This window comes from Macaca fascicularis, chromosome 20 (assembly GCF_037993035.2).
Source record: "Macaca fascicularis isolate 582-1 chromosome 20, T2T-MFA8v1.1".
Lineage (NCBI taxonomy): Eukaryota > Metazoa > Chordata > Mammalia > Primates > Cercopithecidae > Macaca > Macaca fascicularis.
The window spans coordinates 58,868,095-58,888,921 of record NC_088394.1 but is presented as its reverse complement, the minus strand read 5'-3'; the positions used below and the strand labels follow the sequence as shown (position 1 = coordinate 58,888,921).

Below are 20,827 nucleotides of genomic sequence, written 5' to 3'. Positions count from 1 at the left end.
TGTTATTCCTAATTAGATAACATAACTTTGGCTTACATATTTATGTACTTTGAGCTCAAAATGGGCTAGAATTAAATTTGAATATATAGTAATATTAGTATTCAATTAAATAGTCACACGTTTTGTCACAAAGTCACTCAATCGTGGATATTCAGTATAAATATATATATATATACACACACACAGCTAATATACTAAAATAAATTGCTTATATAAAATATACTGTCTCATTATTAAAAGCCACTTTTAATTTATAAAAATCACACGTAGAAATTATATCTACTTAGAACTTTATTCATTGGTGGAGAAAACACATTAATAGTGTGTGATGATCAATTTTATGTGTAATGGGATTAGACCATGGTGTCCACATATTCAATCAATCATTATTCTGGATATTTCTGTAAAGGTGTGTTTTGCATGAGATTAACATTTAAATTTGTGGACATCGAGTAAAGCAGATTACCCTTTATAAAGTGCGTGGATGTATTAGTCCATTCTCTCATTGCTATAAAGAACTACCTGAGACTGACTGAGTAATTTATAGAGAAAAGATGTTTAATTGGCTCACAGTTCCACAAGTGTACAGGAAGCATGACTAAGGACGCCTCAGGAAACTTACAGTTATGGCAGAAGACAAAGGGGGAGCAGACATGTGTTATGTGACTGGAGCAGGAGAAAGAGAGAGAATGGGGAGGTGCCACATACTTTTAAACAACCAGATTTTGTGACCCAAGACCTTTTCCATCTTTCTGATTTCTTTCTTTTAAAATGGGAATGTGTGTCCCATGCCTATCCCACCACTGCATTTTGGAAGCAGATACTTTTTTTGGTTTCACAGACTCATAGCTGGAGAGGAACTTTGCCTCAAGATGAATCATACCTGAAGTGTCATCCACGCTTGATTTAGATGATGTTGAGATGAGATTTCGGGACTCAGGGTTGATGCTGGAATGAGTTAAGATTTTGGGGTTGTTGGGATGGGGCTGAATGTATTTTTTTTTTTTTTTTTTTGAGACGAAGTCTCGCTCTGTCGCCCAGGCTGGAGTGCAGTGGCGCAATCTCGGCTCACTGCAAGCTCCGCCTCTCGGGTTCACGCCATTCTCCTGCCTCAGCCTCACGAGTAGCTGGGACTACAGGCGCCTGCCCCTGCGCCCGGCTAATTTTTTCTATTTTTATTAGAGACGGGGTTTCACCATGGTCTCGATCTCCTGACCTTGTGATCCGCCCACCTCGGCCTCCCAAAGTGCTGGGATTACAGGCGTGAGCCACCACGCCCGGCCGGGGCTGAATGTATTTTGCATGTGAGAAGAACATGAATTTTAGGAGTTGAGGGTGGAATGTTATGGCGGGAATTGTGTCTGAAAAATGCATGTTTTGACATCCTAAACCCCAGTACCTGAGAATATGGCTGTATTTGCAGATGGGACTTTAGAAAAAGTGATTAAGTTACAGTGAGGCAGGTAAGGTGAGCCCTAATCCAATCTGACTAGCTTCCTTATAAAAAGATGATCTTAGAACACATAGATACACCAGGAAGCCACGGGCACAGAGAAAAGACCATGAGAACAGGCAGCAAGAAGGCAGCCATCCGCAAGCTAAGGAAAGAGTTCTCCGTGGAAACCAACTCTGATGGTACCTGGATTTTAGACTTCCAGGCACTAGAGCTGCGATAATACAAATATCTACTCTTTAAGCCACTCAGTCACATGATGGTCATAGTGACAATCATGAAGTAGGTCCTTTTAAGTCAAAACCCTCCCACAGGCAAATGCTACAATATTTTTAAATCTCTAAGTCTCTTCCTATTTCACAAGCATAACTTGCAGGAGACAAGCATGGCTTGACAACTTAGAGTTATTTTTGTGACCACCATCTTCAGCATCCATCACACTGCTGTTAAATAAATTAATTAATTGTAGTTTAGATACAGTCACTTAGAGTTGGAGCTGAAAAGATAGAGTCTACTACTGGAATTTGTTTAAATTGTTAACATTTTTAAAATTATGGAATTACTTACTTCCTCAGTAATTATGAGGCTTACTGAGGAAATAATTTCTCTTTCTCTCTCTCTTTCTCTCTCTCTCTCTCTCTTTATATATATTTTGCTAGAACCTCCATGCAGACATTTTGCTTCTTTTATTTCAAATACTCATTTAATATTAGTTATTTGGTACAATTACTGTAGTGCAATGGAAAGGGACCAGTAATGGGAGCCTATAACACGGGTTCCCACACTGGTTAAATTTTACTGTTCAATTACTAGATTTTAGTATCTGTGCCAAGATCTTTTCCTGTATTATCTCATTTAATTAGCACAGTTTTCTCAGCTACTGGTATTATTAAATGTATTTCAGTAAATAAAGAAACTGAAGTTCATAGGGATGAAATATATTTTCAAAGTTTTCAGAACTAAAGACTATGAAGCCTGGGATTCAAATCCAGATTGTCTTTAGATATCTAATTTGTTTATTCAACTGCTATGCTATGGTGTCTTCTTAGTTTTCTAGTATCAGTTTTATTATAGTTGTGTGCTTTGAGACAACCATGCCTTTTCTTTTGTCTCAGTGTTCTCACTTGTCACAGTGAAAGCAGTGAGTTTCATAAAGTTTAAAATACCAGGTTTGCCTTTGCATTCTCTTTCTGTGGAACACTTCTTGGCACCTACTCATTTCTGATACTTTCAATGAGAGATTTATTTTTCCCAATGCTAGCCATGATTTTGTATTCAAATTATTCCCTTATGCTTCAAATGTCCTTTCTATGATCACCATGACATCTGCTCAGAACACCAAAAATGTGTCATCAAGTTCACACGATCAGCCATTTTCAGGGGCAATGGTATCTCCCTCTTGCGCTCATAAAACCTTTACTGAATCTTAGGGAGTTGAATTTCTGTTGCTAGGAAAGCAGCATAGCTACCCTGAAAGTTTCTAAAGTGAAAACATTTTGAATAAAGGCATCCAACAACCAAAACCCAACAATTACATACTTGAAGATGAGAATGAAAGTAGAAGGTACTCAGTGTGCTGAAGAAATACTAACATTTCTAGCCAGATGGGAACCCAAAATGATTAAGCCTTACCTGCTACTATATCACTGAATCTGAAAGGACTTGAATGGAGCCATACTGGAAATGGTATCTTCCTCTATATTATAATTTTTAAAAAATTGAACTAATATATTACTGTTCATCTTAAACAGGGTTTAAAGCAGTTCTCTTTTCACCACCAATATCTTTGTGATTATAGAAGGGAATCTCACCTTCAGTGACACGCAGATGTAAAGAGTCAAGTCACAAAGGTACTCCCAGAATTAACATATACACTCAGCAACCAGAGATTTGAAGAGAATATAGATGTTCGTGAGGTCTTCCATGCACATCAATTGATAGAGATTAGTTGCTTAAAGATTATACTTGAGTAAGACCATTCTGTGGTTCAGAATAAAGATCATGAAGCAGGCCCAGTATAGATGGTGAGTGGCATGGTCTGCACTGACAAGAAGATAAATTAATTCTCTTATCTCACAGAACTACTCCCTTTTCCAGGCTGGTGAAGTGTACTGTCAGTTCCATAGAAAAAGAGACTGGAGATAAGTATCAGAAACCACTAATGAGCATTTATACTTATTTATATTAATAAATACTACAGAAAAATATGCAGGATTTTTTTTTACAAAGTCTAGAATTCATAATTCTCAACGTTTTAAAAACTATTTTTATAAACTTATGGATTTAAAAAAATTCTACAATTTTGTTTTTATTTTGGAGCTTTATTTTAAATAGATTAATTGTTCCTGATAGATACTGCTTCATTATAGTCAAATTCTGATGTCAAAGTTGGGAAAAGTATACAATTCAGTATCCTCAGTGAGAATTTCTTCTTAGATGTCTTTCATGTTACAGAAGCAACCCTACATATTTAGTTTATTCATAGCATAATCTGCTCAGACATTTTCATAGCCTAAAGGCTCTAGTTTTAAGCATGATTTTAGCAAGTTCTGTTTTGTAAATTCTACTTCCCACTGCAAACAGAAAGCAATACATTTCGAAGAGGAAGGTAAGTTAATATGTTGATAACTCACATTTTTACACACACACACACACACACAAATGCAATACATTCCTATTTAAGATTCAATCTTAGAATAACAAATTTATAAAATAAGTCATGAGACATCTATGAATTATAAAAATAAGCTATAAATTAATTTGCATATTATAATGTCAAGCAATACATACCTATTAGGGTTCTCTAGAGGTACAGAACTAATAGGATATATATACATACACACATACATATAAATGTATATATATACATACATATCCTATATATACACACGTACCTATATGTGTGTGTATATATACACATACATATATGTGTGTACATACATATATGTGTGTATATATACATATATGTGTGTGTGTGTATATATATATAAAGGGGAGTTTATTAAGTATTAACTTACATGTTCACAAGGTCCCATAATAGACTTTCTGCAAGCTGAGGAGCAAGGAAAGCCAGTCCGAGTCCCAAACCCGAAGAACTTGGCATCCGATGTTCGAGGGCGGGAAGCATCCAGCATGGGAAAAAGATATAGGCTGAAAGCCTAGGCCAGTCTCTCTTTTTCACATTTTTCTGCCAGCTTTATATTCGCTAGCAGTTGATAAGATTGTGCCCACCAGATTAAGGGTGGATCTGCCTTCCCCAGCCCGCTGACTCAAATGTTAATCTCTTTTGACAACACCCTCAGAGACACACCCAGGGTCAGTACATTGTATCCTTCAATCCAATCAAGTTGACACTCAGTATTAACCATCACACCTATTGACAATGACAATGCATAGCTATGTAATAAATTAATATTTATATCTGGTAGTATAAGAGGTATTTATTTTCTTTTACCAACATTTTCAGGTTTTGTGATGTTGTCACATAAGTAATCATGATTACTTATATGAGAAAATCAGCTTTTTCAATGTTGTTATGCAAAGAAAAATTTCATTTGTTTATGAAAACATGTTCTCGAAATAGATTTGTCTTACTCAGTTCAAAATATGAGTGTGTAGTAATTTCATTACCTGTCTCATTACGTACAATAATTTCACTTTTATCTAGCAGAACTAGGTTAGGTCCAAAATCATCAACCTGCTTATAAAACACTTTCTACTCTACAAGGTAGAAAATTATTTTTGAAATTTTATTTCATTGAGATCAGTTTGACTGATCCATGGGTAATAGTATAAAGAAATTATTTCTAGCTGCCCATTTGCTGCAAGTACACATAGCTTCACATAATCAATAGAAATATATGCTTTTAAGCTGAATATCAAAAAAGAAAAATATTAGGTCACTAGATGGTGCCATAATGTTATTTTTTACTTTATTGTCAGGGATTCTGGAAAGGTGTTGCAATTGTTTTTAAGAGGCATGTTGTCAGATGCCATGAAGAATAAAAAGTAAACTTAAAGTTAACAATTTAGGGAGGAAATATTATTAATCTTAAAAAAAGAGTGATATTAGATGTATTGTGTTAAATTGAATTAAAATACATCAGTGAGACTGGGAACAAGTTTTGACATTATCAAGGTCAAAAAATGTTCCCTTTTAGGTTGAGGTTAGTGATTTTATTCCTAAAACCACATGTAATTACTCATTACATACGTAAGGTCATACATAGGAAATAGTACTGCTGTCCAGCTGCTCAAAGAGGTAAATGAAGCCTTTCATTCTTTAAATAACTAAGTGTATTTTTAGATGACTTCTGTTCAATCAAGAGTTTTCTCTGATGATTGGAGCTGGGTCCTGTACTTTCTGTTGTAATTTTCATTGTTGTTAAACATAGACAGCAATGAATACTATTCGTTGATAAGACGTTTCTTGATATCACTGATACTAGAAAGAAAAACTTCAGCCCAAGTGACAGTTTTTTTCAAACAACCAAAAATATTATACCACGTCTGAAACCAATTGAGAATAACATTCTTGTTTTTGGAAATGCCCGACCTTGTTGCAAGGGTTATAGGTAAAAACACTGTGCACACAGAAACAGACACATATGAGCAGGAGAGAGGTTTATTTGCATTTCTAAACTTCTCCACTGATATAATTACTCAGCAGAGAAAAAAAAAAAAAAACAGTTTCTAGCTCTCCAATCCTCAACGACCATTTATATTCACACTGTTTAGGAGATCTAACAATTTTAGGCACTTTGGAGATTTAATGGTGCAGGAGAGGAGAAAGACTTAAAAGTCTCAAAGTGCTTCCGTATTTCTCTCATTACTGGAAGCAGTTTAACAGTGTACTTCCAGGTCTCCCTTTTACCAGAGTTTGCTCTTTTCAACATTATTATTCAACATGGAAACTGATTTTTCAACCCAAATAGAACAAGAAACCTTTCCAAAAAGGTGTAAATTTCAGTGTCAGATTTAGATACATCTTGATAACAAAATTTCATTTTCCCCAAACACTGATCTGGGATGTTTCTGAGGATAAGCCCATTCATTTCAGGAAGAATTTGTTTAATGCTACTGAGATCACCAGAGATCACCATTTCAGACACAATGCAGGATCTTGGATTTTGGAGGGATTTTGGAATGAAAACAGGGAACAAAGAAAGAGGGTCAGACTGTCTTCAGGGAATATTTATTCTACATTTTAATTAAGCAAGGTAACTGTTTTTCTCACCCATTTAAATTATTACTCCACCCTAAACTTGACAAATTAATATCTAATAATATATTAGCACATGAGAAGCGATTATAGCCTTTCTGTTTTGGGGATGGGGTTTTTTTATGTAATTTATAGTAAGGTTGGGCTGCTCTCTGACTTAGGTGAAGATGTAGTTAATATAGATTATTTATAGGGCTTCTTGACAGTCTGTTTTACAGCATGTTTCCCTGGGGATGTTAGTTTGTAACAACCTTTTTCTTCATTGATGGCTATTAATGATACCTGGCACTGCTTTACTTAACAGGCTATATACAATTAAACAGAGGCTTTGACATTTTGACTATACCTTGGCTGAAATGATGTATATGAATGCTGATAGTCTTATACTAATTCACAAGACTTGTATGCAATAGACACAGGAGTCAAAAGAAATAAAGTATTCTGAGTTTTTGCTTCAAATATTGATTTTTAGCCCAAATGATTGCTTAATTTGGATCAATGCATTGAGCTGAGGTTTCCCCAAGATTGAGTGCCTTGCTTTCTTTCATGCTGTCCAGATAGTTTTATAGATACCAGTGGGACGTTATGTACTAGGCAAAGTGCTAATTACTTCACATGCATTGGCTCTTCTGCCGGTACTGAGTAAAGGGCTATTATTACTTTCATTTTATGGGTGAGGAAATGGAGATTTGAAGGTGACTAAGGGACCTCCTTAAAGACATGGATTTAATCTGCAATATAGCAAAAAGCAGTTGCTGTAATCTACAGCCCTGGTGAACCTGGGTTCTTTGCTTTTTGTTGTCATTGGAATTGTTAAACATAGACAGCAATGCATATTATTTGTTGAAAGGACATTTTCCCCATATCTCTGTATGCGAACTTGGTCTTAGGATGACAGAGTGAAAGAAACATTAAAATTTATCTGTGGTTGGAGAAAAGAGAAGTCGTTTTGATAACATACAATGAAATAGACAATCACCTGAGAGTTTTTCTACTTCATCCAAAAATGATAACAGATACCATCTTATATAAATGATTGGTAGCTATTCAGAGGTCTTATTTAGAATTTCATTTTTACTCTTTTGCTCTTTCGTGTTTTTCCCTTCCCTCATTTGTTACTATCTTCAGGGCTGTCAATTAAGGTAATCCAACCCAACCTGACCAATATTGGCAGGTGGCTTCAGTTAGTCCCATCAAATATTCTTCTCTAATAATTATATTTTCACAAGTAGGACCTACAGATTCAGATTAAGTGGGGAGGGGCTAATCATTCTGAATATTGTGCCCCAAGGAAATTTTCCTGGTAAAAGATCCTTGTTTCTCAAGCCTTCACGCAGCCCACTTCTTTTCCTTTCTTTCCACAGGTGCTTTATATTATTTATAAATCTAAGTTTCCTTGTCAATAGGAGATAATAATAATTTAATAAATCTTTTTTTTTTTCTTTTTTTTTTTTAAGACAGGTTCTCACCTCCCTCTGTTGGCCATGCTAGAATGCAATGGCACTGTCTTGGCTCACTGAAACCACCACATCCCAAGCTCAAATGATCCTCCTGCCTCAGCCTCCCAAGTAGCTAGGACTAAAGGCATGTGCCACCATGCTTAGCTAATTTTTGTATTTTTTGTAGAGATGAGGTTTGGCTATGTTGCTCAGGCTGGTTCCAAACTCCTGGACTCAAGGGATCCACCTGCCTCGGCCTCCCAAAGTGCTGGGATTATAGGCATGAGCCATTTCACCAGGCCCTAATAAAACTTCTGATAGCTTTTTTGAGGATTAATTTATTTGAATAATATAAATAAAATGTGGGCACAAAGTCTGACATATAATAATAATTGATACATTAGTTGCTCTTCACCACCCAAAATCTAAAAAACATCCCCCATCACCACCAAGAAAAAACATTTATACCCTTCCAATCACAGCCCTATCAAAATACCTATGATCTAAGCACCGTTTGGTCCTATTGCATCGGAAAGACCAAAGACTGGTTCCATTGTTTCTAGATTGCAATGTCTCCACTGACCTCATTTTGTAATGGGTAATTGTTTCAACTACATAGAATTTTCTTTGGTTTTCTAATTTAATTTTGAACAAAAAGGTCATCAAATTATTGAGATTGAGAGTGTCATCATGGGTCCAACAATAATAAATATGGATGGTGTTGGGGAGAGTGAAGGTTTGGAGAAGTGGCAGGGTGGTGGAGGATAACACATTTAAATTATATTAGAATTTAAATTAAAGCATGTTCTGAAAAGGCAACCATTCCTGTTTATACAAGGCTCTTTAGAAAAGAATTTAAAGTTACAACATACAAATTAGCTCCAGACATTCTCTCAGCCCAGCTCTGCACATACTGATCAATGAGGCATAAAGATATAATTGGTTCATAGATGCATTTGTTGGAATGTGTTTACTAGGCTCTTAAATACCACATTTAAGTTTTGAGCTTAAATCATTAGCAAATGAATTTTAGCATAAAAAGGGGAGTTTCTCTGAGATTGTTGAAATGTATTTGCAGATCGATATTAAAAGTTCCCACCACTCCATTCTAAAGAATTTATTTTAAAGCGTGTCATAAAGGAATTAAGTAAAATGCAATTTGGCAGTAAAATGTATTTATGAAACAGCCCATAGGCCTCTACAGAAATCATCAGAGAAGTAGATTTTTTCAAGTATTATCTGTTTGTGTTTCTGCATTTAGTAAAAGTTGTAAAGGCCCATAGCAAGAGGAGTAGAAATCGAAATTTGGCAGTGGGTTTAGGCATTGTTTCCTGGATGCCTCAGTCTTATTCTCAGACACCCTACATATCCTCTGGAGAGGTTTTCAAAGGAGAAAATGCTTTGAACCTAAGCCCTTCTTCTAGCTATAACTCTTTGGACCAAATCCCTTCTAGAATGTCCTTCTTTCTTTCCTATTAACAATTAAATCATACCTTTTAATCTAAGTGCAACAAACACAGGTTCCCCTAAGAACTGTAGCAAGTGTAGTGACTCACAAAATCTCTTCAAGTAGAACCTCAGAATCCTCAACTCACTGCATTCCCAGGTAGACACTAGCAGTAGATTGATGTTGGCACCTGGAGTTAATTTTATTTGCCATTCTCATTGTAAAATATTAGGCTAGGAAAATAAGTCCAGAGATTAGATCATTAAATTCAAAGTATTTAAACATTTTATGAACACTAACTAAAAATCATACACTTCTAAGGGAGATAACAGTATATCAGGAATATAAATTAAACTTCAAAAATTAAAAAAGAATACATCTTCATTGATCATAACAATTATAAGTACAACTTTTGCAACAGAACTTTGTCAATAATTTCCACTGTTTTGACATCATTTTATTCAAATCTCATAACCACTCTTTCATAGAGTTATTATTATATCTTTTCTGGAGATCATAAAAATGAACCACAGAGAGAGTATATTTCTCAAGGGCACATAACCAATACTGTAAAGTCAGTATTAGAGCCCAAACCTTATGATTCTATATCACATTCTTTACTTATATACCTTGTTCTAAGAATAAAAAACAATCATAAATGCCCTATCAAATGGACAACAGGAAATTCTCTTTTGTAAGAAGTATATATACATGGGAGTGCTCTCAGTCCATTTGACTCATATTGTAAATAAATAAAATGAATTCCAGAGGATTTTGATATATTAATAAAAATAACTATATATTAAATTGTACTGGCTATGAGCCAAGTGCTATGCCAAACAACTTCGATGATTTCCATGAATTTAACCATTTAAATTTTATAACAACCCTAACAGTAAATGCTGCCATTATCTCCATTTTACAGATGAAGAAACTGAAACATGGACAGAAGTCATGACTTGTTAAGCTCTCACAGGTAGAGGTGGAGTAAGCACTCTGTCTTTACGTTCTGCAACCATAAATAGTACACTAATACAGCTTCTCAAATATTTATAATCTATATATTAAAGTACATATGTTTTCAAAAGAATCTGGTACCATGTCATCCGCATCTAATGGTGTTACATAATTAATAGTTGTGTTAATATGCTAATAAGTCTGCTCATTTACTGTTCAAATACAATAGTATGTTCAAATAGTGAAAATGTTACCTATGCTCTAGAGCATTATATATATTGTATAAAATTTTTAAAAATAAAACTTTTCAAAGTTATATTATGAATAGAGCAATAAGAAATGTACACCAATCTTTAGAACTAGCAAAGCAAAAACATTTTTAAGTAATCACAGTGATTCGTTTCTCAAATTAAAAATAAAATCATCTTAAATGTAACAAACCATCAAGGGAACTCTAAGTGCCTGTCAAAAATGAGAAGACAATAATGCATCACTCTGTTCCCCAACTCATTTGAGACCTCAGAGTTATTTCCACGAATTCTGAACAGGCTTCTCCCAAGAGGTTGATGAGCTACATAAAAACTTTTTAGATTTTGTGTCTTGAGAATGTGAGTGAGTGTAAGAGTTTGTGTGTGTTTTTAAATGATAAATTTAATACTTATTGAGAAAACTGATTTTATAAATACTATTCTAGTAAGATGACTTAAAATACAATAACAGACTAGAATCAAACTATCTTGAATCTTTTTGGAAGTTGTTGGAAAATAAATTATAATAATCCGCAATGACAGAGAGTCAATGTACAAAATCAGTATTTTATCAATGATTGGTAGTAGATAATACTTAAGTGTTCTCCATGTACTAGGCACTATCTAACTGCTTCTGAATATATTAATTTATTTAACCCTCATTATAACCTCATGAAATGGACTCTATACACCTCATTTTATGGTTGAGTAAAATTTACCCAAAGTCACACACATAGAAAGTGGCAGATGTAAGTTCCAAAATTATGCACTCTAGAATGCTCCAGAGTTTATTCTCTTAGAACTAAACTCTACTGTCTGAGTGATAATATTTTTAAAGGAAAAGAAATAGGGACAAATAAAAAGAAAGGGAGCTTTAAAGAATGGCTGGGTAGGAAATGTATTTTTTTCAATAAGACTATAGAAAATAAAAAGAAAATGAAAACTAAACAGGTATATTAGAATTGAGATAAAGCAGTTGAGTCAAAGGCTATGCTGTTACTCAATTCTGCTGAAATATTATAGTTTATCAAATGAACTAACTTACTGTTTTTTCCTGTATTTATTGAGTAGCTGTCACATATTGGATAGTGAACAGGATAAATAGGGTTACCACCCTCTTGGAGATAAATGTTAGCAGGAGAAAAAAGTAATTAAAATATCACAACACAGATACGGAAATGAATATAGACAGATTTGAACATGAATGTGGATATGGATACCGATATAGATCTATGTATCCATACACACATGTGTTAATGTCAAATATTGATATGTGTTTTGAAGATAGTAAAGCAATGAATATAGCAGGGCTGAAGAGGAAAAGGTGTTTCCAATGGGAAAAGATTGTTTTTGTGTTCTCCTCCCCAGCTTCAGGGTGCCTTTGCTTGTAATGACCCACACCTGTAATTTTCTTTGGAAATCTGCCTTTGGACTAATGGAATGCTTTGCCTACATTCCCAGAAAAAAAAAAAAAAAAAAAAAAAAAAGTCCCTTCCTGAAAATTTACTTCCCCAATGGCCACCGAAAGGCAACCTGTTAACCACTGATGGGCACTTTTCCATGGGGTTATGGAAACTTAAATCTCTTGACTCCATTGGGGAAAAACTCCGAGCTTACTTTACACTCTAGATTTCCCTTATGTTATTGAGTTCAAGTACCCCCATCGAGCTTTTGTATCTTCCTTTCCTTTCTTGCTCCCCCATGCTTTTGGCAAAAACCCCTTGGGAGCACTTCCCTAACAGATCTGTAGTGACTCACTGTCTCAGTTTGCCTGACTGTGAGCACACACTGGGACAATCCCAGGCAACCTAGGATGGTTGGATACTCTACAAGTCATTATCTGGGAAACCTGACCTAAGACATCAGGGATAGCCTCTCTGGAAATATAGTGTTTATACTGAAAAAAGAGCCAACCATTTGAAGAGCTAGAATGAGTGTTTTCTAGGCAAATAAAAAAATGGCAGAAAAAATGGCACTATATTCAAGAGGACCATGTGGCTGGAGCAATCTACGTAAGAGGAAGTGTGTGGGTAAAGGAAGATAAAGAGGCAGGAATGTAAACAGCCTGCAGGAACTTGGCAGAAAGGGCAAGAGAAGTTCATTATTATACCAAATTACTACATAAGCTGTGGACACCTTTATTGTGTAGAATTTTTATGTATGTGTCTGTGTGTGTGCATTTTTCTCAATAAAAGTAAGGTCTTGAAAATTTTATTTTTTGAGAGGGTAGTCTGTCAAACAAAATGCAAGTTTAGATAGCACGACACTTTTATCTGGAGAGCATGTGTAGTTTCGATTGCAGAGTTGAACGTAAACCCAGCCAGGAACTACAAGCCCAGAGATATACCACAGGACCTTCATGCTTGAATTACAGATGCAAAACAGAATGCAGGTTGAGTTACTGTTTATAAATTCTACAACAAAAGAATGACTCCACGTGTTTAGGGATTTGTTCCTGTATTTGAATACCTCTGCATAAAAACCTCACTTGTAGCCTCCTGGAGATGCAACATGGTGGAATTCTGAAAGACTTTGACGTTGAGTAATTGCACCATTTCGTTGATCATTGTTTTTATTCTTGCTTTTGCTGTTGGTGATCTATTTTTGGTTTCTGAATCCCCAGTTTCTTCATCTGCACACAAATAGATGTGAGTGTTGATCTGAGGGATTAGACCGTTTTATGCAAATCACAGAGCATAATTCCTCGTAAACCCTCTCTAATTAATAGTTACAATGTTGATAGTGACTGACCCTCTCTAAACCGTTGGCCCTTTTTACACATAAAATAGTGTAAAATAAATGGCCGAAGATAAAGCATAAGAATAGTGTGGAGGATGAAAATCTTCAACTTAGACTGGACTTCAAGAAAGAAAGCAGGCCAGGCACGGTAGCTCACGCCTGTAATCCCAACACTTTGGGAGGCCAAGGCGGGTAGATTACCTGAGGTCAGGAGTTCAAGACCAGCCTGGCCAACATGGTGAAACCCCATCTCTACTAAAAATACAAAAATTAGCCAGGCATGGTGGCACAGTCCTGTAATCCCAGCTACTTGGGAGGCTGAGGCAGGAGAATTGCTTGAGCCCAGGAGACGGAGGTTGCAGTGAGCTGAGATCGTGCCACTGCACTCCAGCCCGACAGAGACTCTGTCTCAAAAAAAAAAAAAAAAGAAGAAGAAAGAAAGCAAAACTGCCTGAAGGATCCTCTGGGCTTCAGAATATTTTTCCAAGAACATTTTTCCTTGTATTTGTAACTTTTGAATAAAAGAGTTTACTTGAGAAAGCCCCTGAGAGGGAAAACAAAGCATAAATAATTTTACATTGTTCCAAGAACAAGTTAGAGTATCTAATAGGTCTTACCTGTTGGAAATGTTAATGCTTTTGTTAGAGTTGTAATGCACAAAATGCAGTCTTTCACTTGAGGAAAGATTAAGAATCATATTATATTATTGATGCACCCATGTAGCCTCTATTAACTTGAATAAAGTACATTCATGGAAAATTAACCCTCTGTATGTTTATGCAAAATAATCTTTCTACAATTTTCTAAAACCTTTGGCAATTAATTCTCTTCCCAGGAGTTAATGAACTTACTTTAAATGCTTTGATGCTTAAAAAGAAAAAAATTTACCAAAAAACTTTTGGTTAAATTATCCAAACCCACACACAGATACACACACATATAATACATGTATATTATATAAAACATCAAATACATTTTATTGAAGTATGTTAACAAGGTTTGCCTTGCAGATAGTTTAATTTAGCGGATATAAACTCCATTCATAGAACAGGAGATTATACTAGGTAGACAGATAAATCCATTTTATATAAAAAAATTTGCTAGAATACTGAATTTTTTATAATAGTCAATTGGAAAGGTCAAAAACTGCTCTAATTATATATAGAAAACACCAACAGTGTTATTTTCTAACCTTGATTTTGCTGGTGAATTTATTTGGGCATTGATGGCTGGCATAATTAGATAATTTTACTTTCAAAGTAGAGGTTAGTAAGCTAATTAACCAACTTACTTCCTAAAGAAGGATTTTGTTTGAGACAACAAAAAAATCGTGAAAATGGTGGAAAGGATTTAAAATTGGATCAACTTCTAGTTTAGTTCTTCTGTTTTCTCTATAGTTAACTAAATGCATAAATTAATGAGCAATTGCATGATAGGCAGTGTCTGGTTACATTTCTAAGGTTAGATATATAAGTTCAGGAGGGCATATACTTTATTTCTGAGAGTCCAAGATGGGGAACCATTCACTAACAAGAAGAAAGTTAGATTTTTCTCCTGAAAATAATGAACTTGGGATGCCCCCGAATTTTATTTCTTATGGTTTCAAAGTGTTTTGGGGTTCTTTTCTCCTCAAAGATTAGGAAATGTTCAAGATTGAGTTAAATAAAGACAATTGTAGAAAAATTGTACCCACCTAAAATTGATAGAACTGAAGATATGACTATGTAGATACTGTTCTGTTAATGCTTATGTGAAAATTATGTGAAACCTTCAAATATAATCTTTAAAGATACTTGGTGGAACACAAATATATAACTTAATGATTTGTTTATTCAACTTCTCTGCAAATACAACTTCAAGGCGATAGCCTCAGTTACTCTCTAGACTCCACCTGTAACAGAATGCTGTTCTGATGCTTCCTCCCACGTGCACATTTTCCATATTATCCTGGAAGTGAGGAGTGCTCTCCTCCTGGGGCTGGGGATGGAGATCTTACCTCTCTATACTCAACCCACATCATTCACTGGCTTTTTGTAACATGCCACGTCAGAAGTATGGTGTGTACCCCAGCTAGGCCATCAAGTTAATGTATTAGCAGGAGTGACAGGAAGGCAGAAAGGCCAGTCTTCTCATTCATTCCTCAGTCAATGGTGTACCCATGGCCTCATCTGTTACAGGGGGGAAGCCTCTTAGGAGTTGTCAGCCTGTCCCTGCTTAGATGACTTTAGGGACTTTCTCTTACCCACAAGGTTTGACATCTCTTAGGCTATCTACAGGCAGTCCTAGGACTAGTCCCTGCACCTGGATGAGCCATGAGCACCACCATCTCTCTGCTGGCATTGCTCATGTCCTAGCAAAAAGACTGGTTATTTCAGTCCCAAAATACAATGGTGAAACAGCTAAGTATAAAGGGGTCACTGGAGAACCTTCCACTGGCCTGTCCACTGGGAGGAGTGCTCCCTGGGGTGGAGCCACGGAAGTTCATGCCATTTTGCATGGGAGAGGAGCCTGGCTTCTGTTCTGGGGTGGTAATCTGAAATTCAGTCTGTGAGATGGGGGCCTGTTAACAGGAACCTCTCTTGCTTTCCTGAGTTCTTTTCATTTTCACCCAATAAAATTTCCACTTCTCATACTTCCAGGTGTCCGCATGCCCAGTCTTTTCTGGTCGCTTGACAAGGACCCTGTTTTTGGCTGAACTAAGGTGAAAGTCCTGCAATAATGGGAAGCTTTTTGCCTCTCAGGACAGCATCAAATCTTATGGGTGAACTAGTGTGGATCCCACTTGCTTTTTACACACTCTTTTTTCTTCTACTCTCTCACTTTGCTGCCTCTATCCTGCCCAAAGCTAGCCAAGTTTTTTTTAAAAAAAAAATTACTATTTTAAACAATACCCCTCAAACAAATGTTCATCTTCAGAACTTGCCACAAATCTAAGTAACAGAAATACTGACCCACTCTTGCATTTGCTGCTTTGGAAGTTAGCATTCTGGTTCTTAGTTACCTCCACAGAAAAGTCTAACGTGCTCCACATATTCTACCCATTCAACCCTTAAAAATTCTATGTCTGACCATTTTCCATTTGTATAATGGGAAACTCATATATGAGATCAAGTATTTTGATCATATTGAACTGATACTAAATCAGCATTCTATTTAAAGCTTTACGATTTTATGTGTTTCTTTGCATGTTTCTCTTCTTACTCTCTGCCATGCAGAATCTAAGATAAGCTTAACATTTCTTAGCCACGAATGCTTCCAAAATGGTAAAGAAGGCAGTGTATTAGTCTCTTCTCATGTGCTAGTAAAGACATGCCCGAGACTGGGTAATGTATAAAGGAAAAGGTTTAATGGACTCCCAGTTCCATGTGGCTGGGGAGGCCTCACAATCATGGTGGAAGGTACAGGAGGAGTAAAGTCATGTCTTCCATGGTGGCAGACAAGGAGAGTGTGTGCCAGGACATTCATCTTTATAAAACTATCCAATGTCGTGATCTTATTCACTATCATGAGAACAGAACATGAAAGACCTGCCACCATGATTCAATTCCCTTCCACCAGGTCCCTCCCATGACATGTGGGAATTACGAGAGCTATAGTTCAAGATGAGATTTGGGTGGGGACACAGCCAAACCACACCAGGCAGTATCTAAACTCTCAGAATTCTCAGAAACGATACCAGAAGTACTGAATGCCAATCTCTTGTCATCTATGAGGACAGCCAGACTTCCTAGTAAAGAGGGACCACAATTCAATAAATTTATTGGGGAAAATGGGACTTGAACATTAAAAAAGTCTTGAGATTTCAACAAAATCTTCCATGTCTCAGACTTGAGTTTGTATCCTAGCACCATCACAAACACTTTGACCATGATGAAATTATTTAATTCTGACTAACTCTCATTCTCTTACCTGTATTCTTTCCTTTGGTTGTTGGCAGACATGCCTAGCACAATGCCTAGAACATTGTAGGTTTTCAATAAACATTTGCTGAATAAATGTAAACTGCTATAAATTTACAATGGAGTTGTATTGTATTAAGACTCTTATACATGGCTTTCTACTTGCCACCATATTGCATACAACTATAGCCCAGAATACTAGAGCTGGAAGAAATGTTTAAAGTCACCTATGTTCTTTTTAGTTAGAGTGAAAACTTAGACCCACATTAAGGGTATCAATTGCCTGAAAGAGTCTGTGTTGATGCTAAAAAAGAAATCTGTAAGGAAACAAGGTCAGAAGGTGAGCAGACCTCAGTTTCCAGAGGTTATTACATCTCAGATCAGAGGATTCCTCTTGAAGGAACATTGGAAAATACAAAAACAAAACAAAACAAAACAAAACAAAAAACTGCTGAGCGATGATGGGCTTAGGAGAAAGAATAAAGAAAATGAACAATCAAATAATCCTATAAACATAGAGTTACTCTCATACTAATCAAATAGTGATTTTCCCCATTTTTATTTCTCAGATCCTGCCCTTCAAATAAGCTTTCCATGTAAGAGCTGCTTATAAGCCACAATTGCATGCATTCTGATTAAATTAACAGTCTGTTACCATTAGAAACGGCTAAAGGGTGTTTTTTTATGTAAACAAAAAGATTGTTCTCTTAAAGAGTGACAGTCATCTATATGGTTCTTATTAAACAAATATTAAAACAGAACTTAAACAGAAACCAACTTCTGCCAATTTAAGGATCACCGAGAAGACAAATTATCTTCTGTTGAAAATCATATACTTCCTTTATTTGTCCATCTATTTAAACCTGTCAGTCAAATCTCACTACTTGTCTGGTCCTTTGCTTGGCTCTGGAAATACAATGGGGACCAAAAAAATGATACAGTTTCTGTTCACATGCGACACCCTAATGAAGGTGAGGGGCATTAATGAAATATAGTCACATGAATAAATGTATAAAGACAAACTGAGATTATGTTCAAAAGGACAGGACAGCAACTCTATGAGTGCACATGGCAAAAAAACAAACAAACAGATCTTAACATACACTTGCATTTTGGTGGTAGCAGCTGGGAAGTTTTCTCGAAAAGTGATACTGGAGCTGAAACCTAAATAATGAATAGCAGTTAAGCTGGTAAAAAATTATACATTATTTGTGTGTGTGTGTGTGTGTGTGTGTACTTATTCAGAATAACATAACATGTGAAATGTAGGATTTCAGGTTCTATTTTGCATTCAAAGCAAGATTGATTATTTTTAAAATAAGAAAGAGTAGTACCTGTTTACCAGGAGACATCCAAGTTCATGATTAACTTGCATACTTATTTAATGGAATTGCTTTAAAATCAATACACTTTCAACTCTGAGTATATGCGTTTAGCGAGCAGCTCTCAAGGTTGCTATCTTCTCCAACAAAATACAGTAGTAGCAAAATCTGATGAAGCAGAGGAAAAGCATTAAAAAAAAATGCAGGATAGAAACAGAATGAGAAGTGCATTACCTCCCAAGATACCATTCTGGCTTCTGCAATAATAATGTGGAGTCAAAAGGCAATAGACTACTTAATAAAAAAAGAACTTCTAAAAAATGTAAGCATCCCAAATGTCTGTATTTACATATATGGTTCACTTTGCATTTCAAAATCATTTGGAAATTCCCTAATCCTGAATAAAAAGATCAAAATTACTAGTTACAGAGTTAAGAGAAGAATGTACTTTCAAGTACCCTCGTTATAAGTCCTGGTGAAAATTTTACTTGAAATCAATACATAAATTACTTATTGGGCTGAAAACAGAGGGCATCGTTCAAAAGAGAGCATTGGCGACCTTAGCTCGTTAGGCTGGATGGTTAGGTGAAGGGCATGTCTTCCTCGTGCAGAAGGGTGGGTAGAAAGGATCTTAGGAAGCCCTGTGAGACCAGTAGGGTTAACCAAAGGCATGTTCATTCATACATATTTAAAATAAACATCCTGATGAAGACAGTTAGCATATTTCTTAAAAAGACTGGAATATTAAACCCTAAGAAATTCCTAGTCTAGTTAAAAATAAAAGAATTGATTCTAAGTGGAAGCTATGGCTGTATATTTGTGTTTGAAGGGAAAATTCATATCTTGAAAGGCTTGTACCCAAAATAGAGTCAATCACATAAATGCCATTTGAATAAGACACTTATATTTGGTAAGCATAAATTCACGCTGAAATACCACTTCCCTAATAAACACTTTAGTTGTTATTCTTGTTTCTCCTAGAAATACTAATGCAATGATAATAAGAAAGCATACTTATAGTTTCCACTAAATTTAGAATTTTAGTAATTGAAACACAGATGCAGTGGCTTCAATGGGAAATTAATTTGGTATTAAGTGCCCTGCTAGTGTTAGATACACTCGGCGTGAACATATTGCTTATACTGGTGGTGATATACACACAATATAACATACACATACATGCAAATAAAACTGAAAACTCAAGAGAAATATGCATTGATTAAAATGGAAGAATTTTTAATGACATATTAACTCAGAATTATAGTTTATTATCTATGAGTATAAAATTTAAAATTATATATAAAAATTTTAAAACAATTCTGTAACATTTACCTTGATAGCCAACATTAACTAAACATACTATATTTTGTAATGAGTAATCCTTTACTGATTAAAATTTTACTTTTTTCTGTAGGTGAAAGAGGAAAACATGGATTGAAATCTGTTTTTTATTACCTTACAGAACCTCAAATATTGATTTTCCTTTTAAGTCACTTCCTTTCTTCCTCTCTCCCTCCCTTCCTCCCTCCTTCCCTCCCTTTCTTTCTGCCTTCCTCCCTCCCTCCCTCGTTCCCTTCCTTCCTTCCTTCCTTCCTTCCTTCCTTCCAAAAATATTATAGTCTGTTGTAATCTAGGTGCTATACCATGTGTTGGGAAATTAAATAAATGTCTAATGAAATGGGTTCCCCTCCTCATAGAATTTATGGTCTAGTGATAAAACAGGTGTTAATAAATAATCACACTGGAATAGTTACTTTGAAGGAAAGAAGTCATTGTATAGTCTGATGACTTGAGGATTTCAGAGAAAACACCCTTGAAGAGGTGAAAGTGGGGCTGAGATCTGACAAATATATAGGGATTGGTGAGGCAATGTGTGCTGGGGTAAGGGTACTCCTAACAAAGAAAATAGCCTGCACAAGGACCTAAAGTGACAAAATTCATGGCAACTTTTGGTATATAAAAGAAATCCTGAAAGTAAATGTTAGGGACCTATAGGAAAACAGATGAGAAATGAAACTAGAGTATAACACTGTCCAGATAATATTTCACGTTAAGGATTTTGGTCTTTAAGACCAATTAAAAAATAAATATTTAAAGAGTTA

General features: G+C 35.6%; 1 long non-coding RNA gene across 1 annotated transcript in view; it reads right to left on the bottom strand.

The window, feature by feature from the left end:
* The window catches only part of LOC135968752 (uncharacterized), a 45,004-nt gene extending 40,337 nt beyond the window's left edge, over positions 1-4,667 (bottom strand). Inside the window, exon 1 of the long non-coding RNA XR_012428708.1 lies at positions 4,471-4,667. This is a non-coding gene — a long non-coding RNA (uncharacterized lncRNA). The remainder of the gene's footprint in view (positions 1-4,470) is intronic.
* Positions 4,668-20,827: the final 16,160 nt, after the last annotated feature.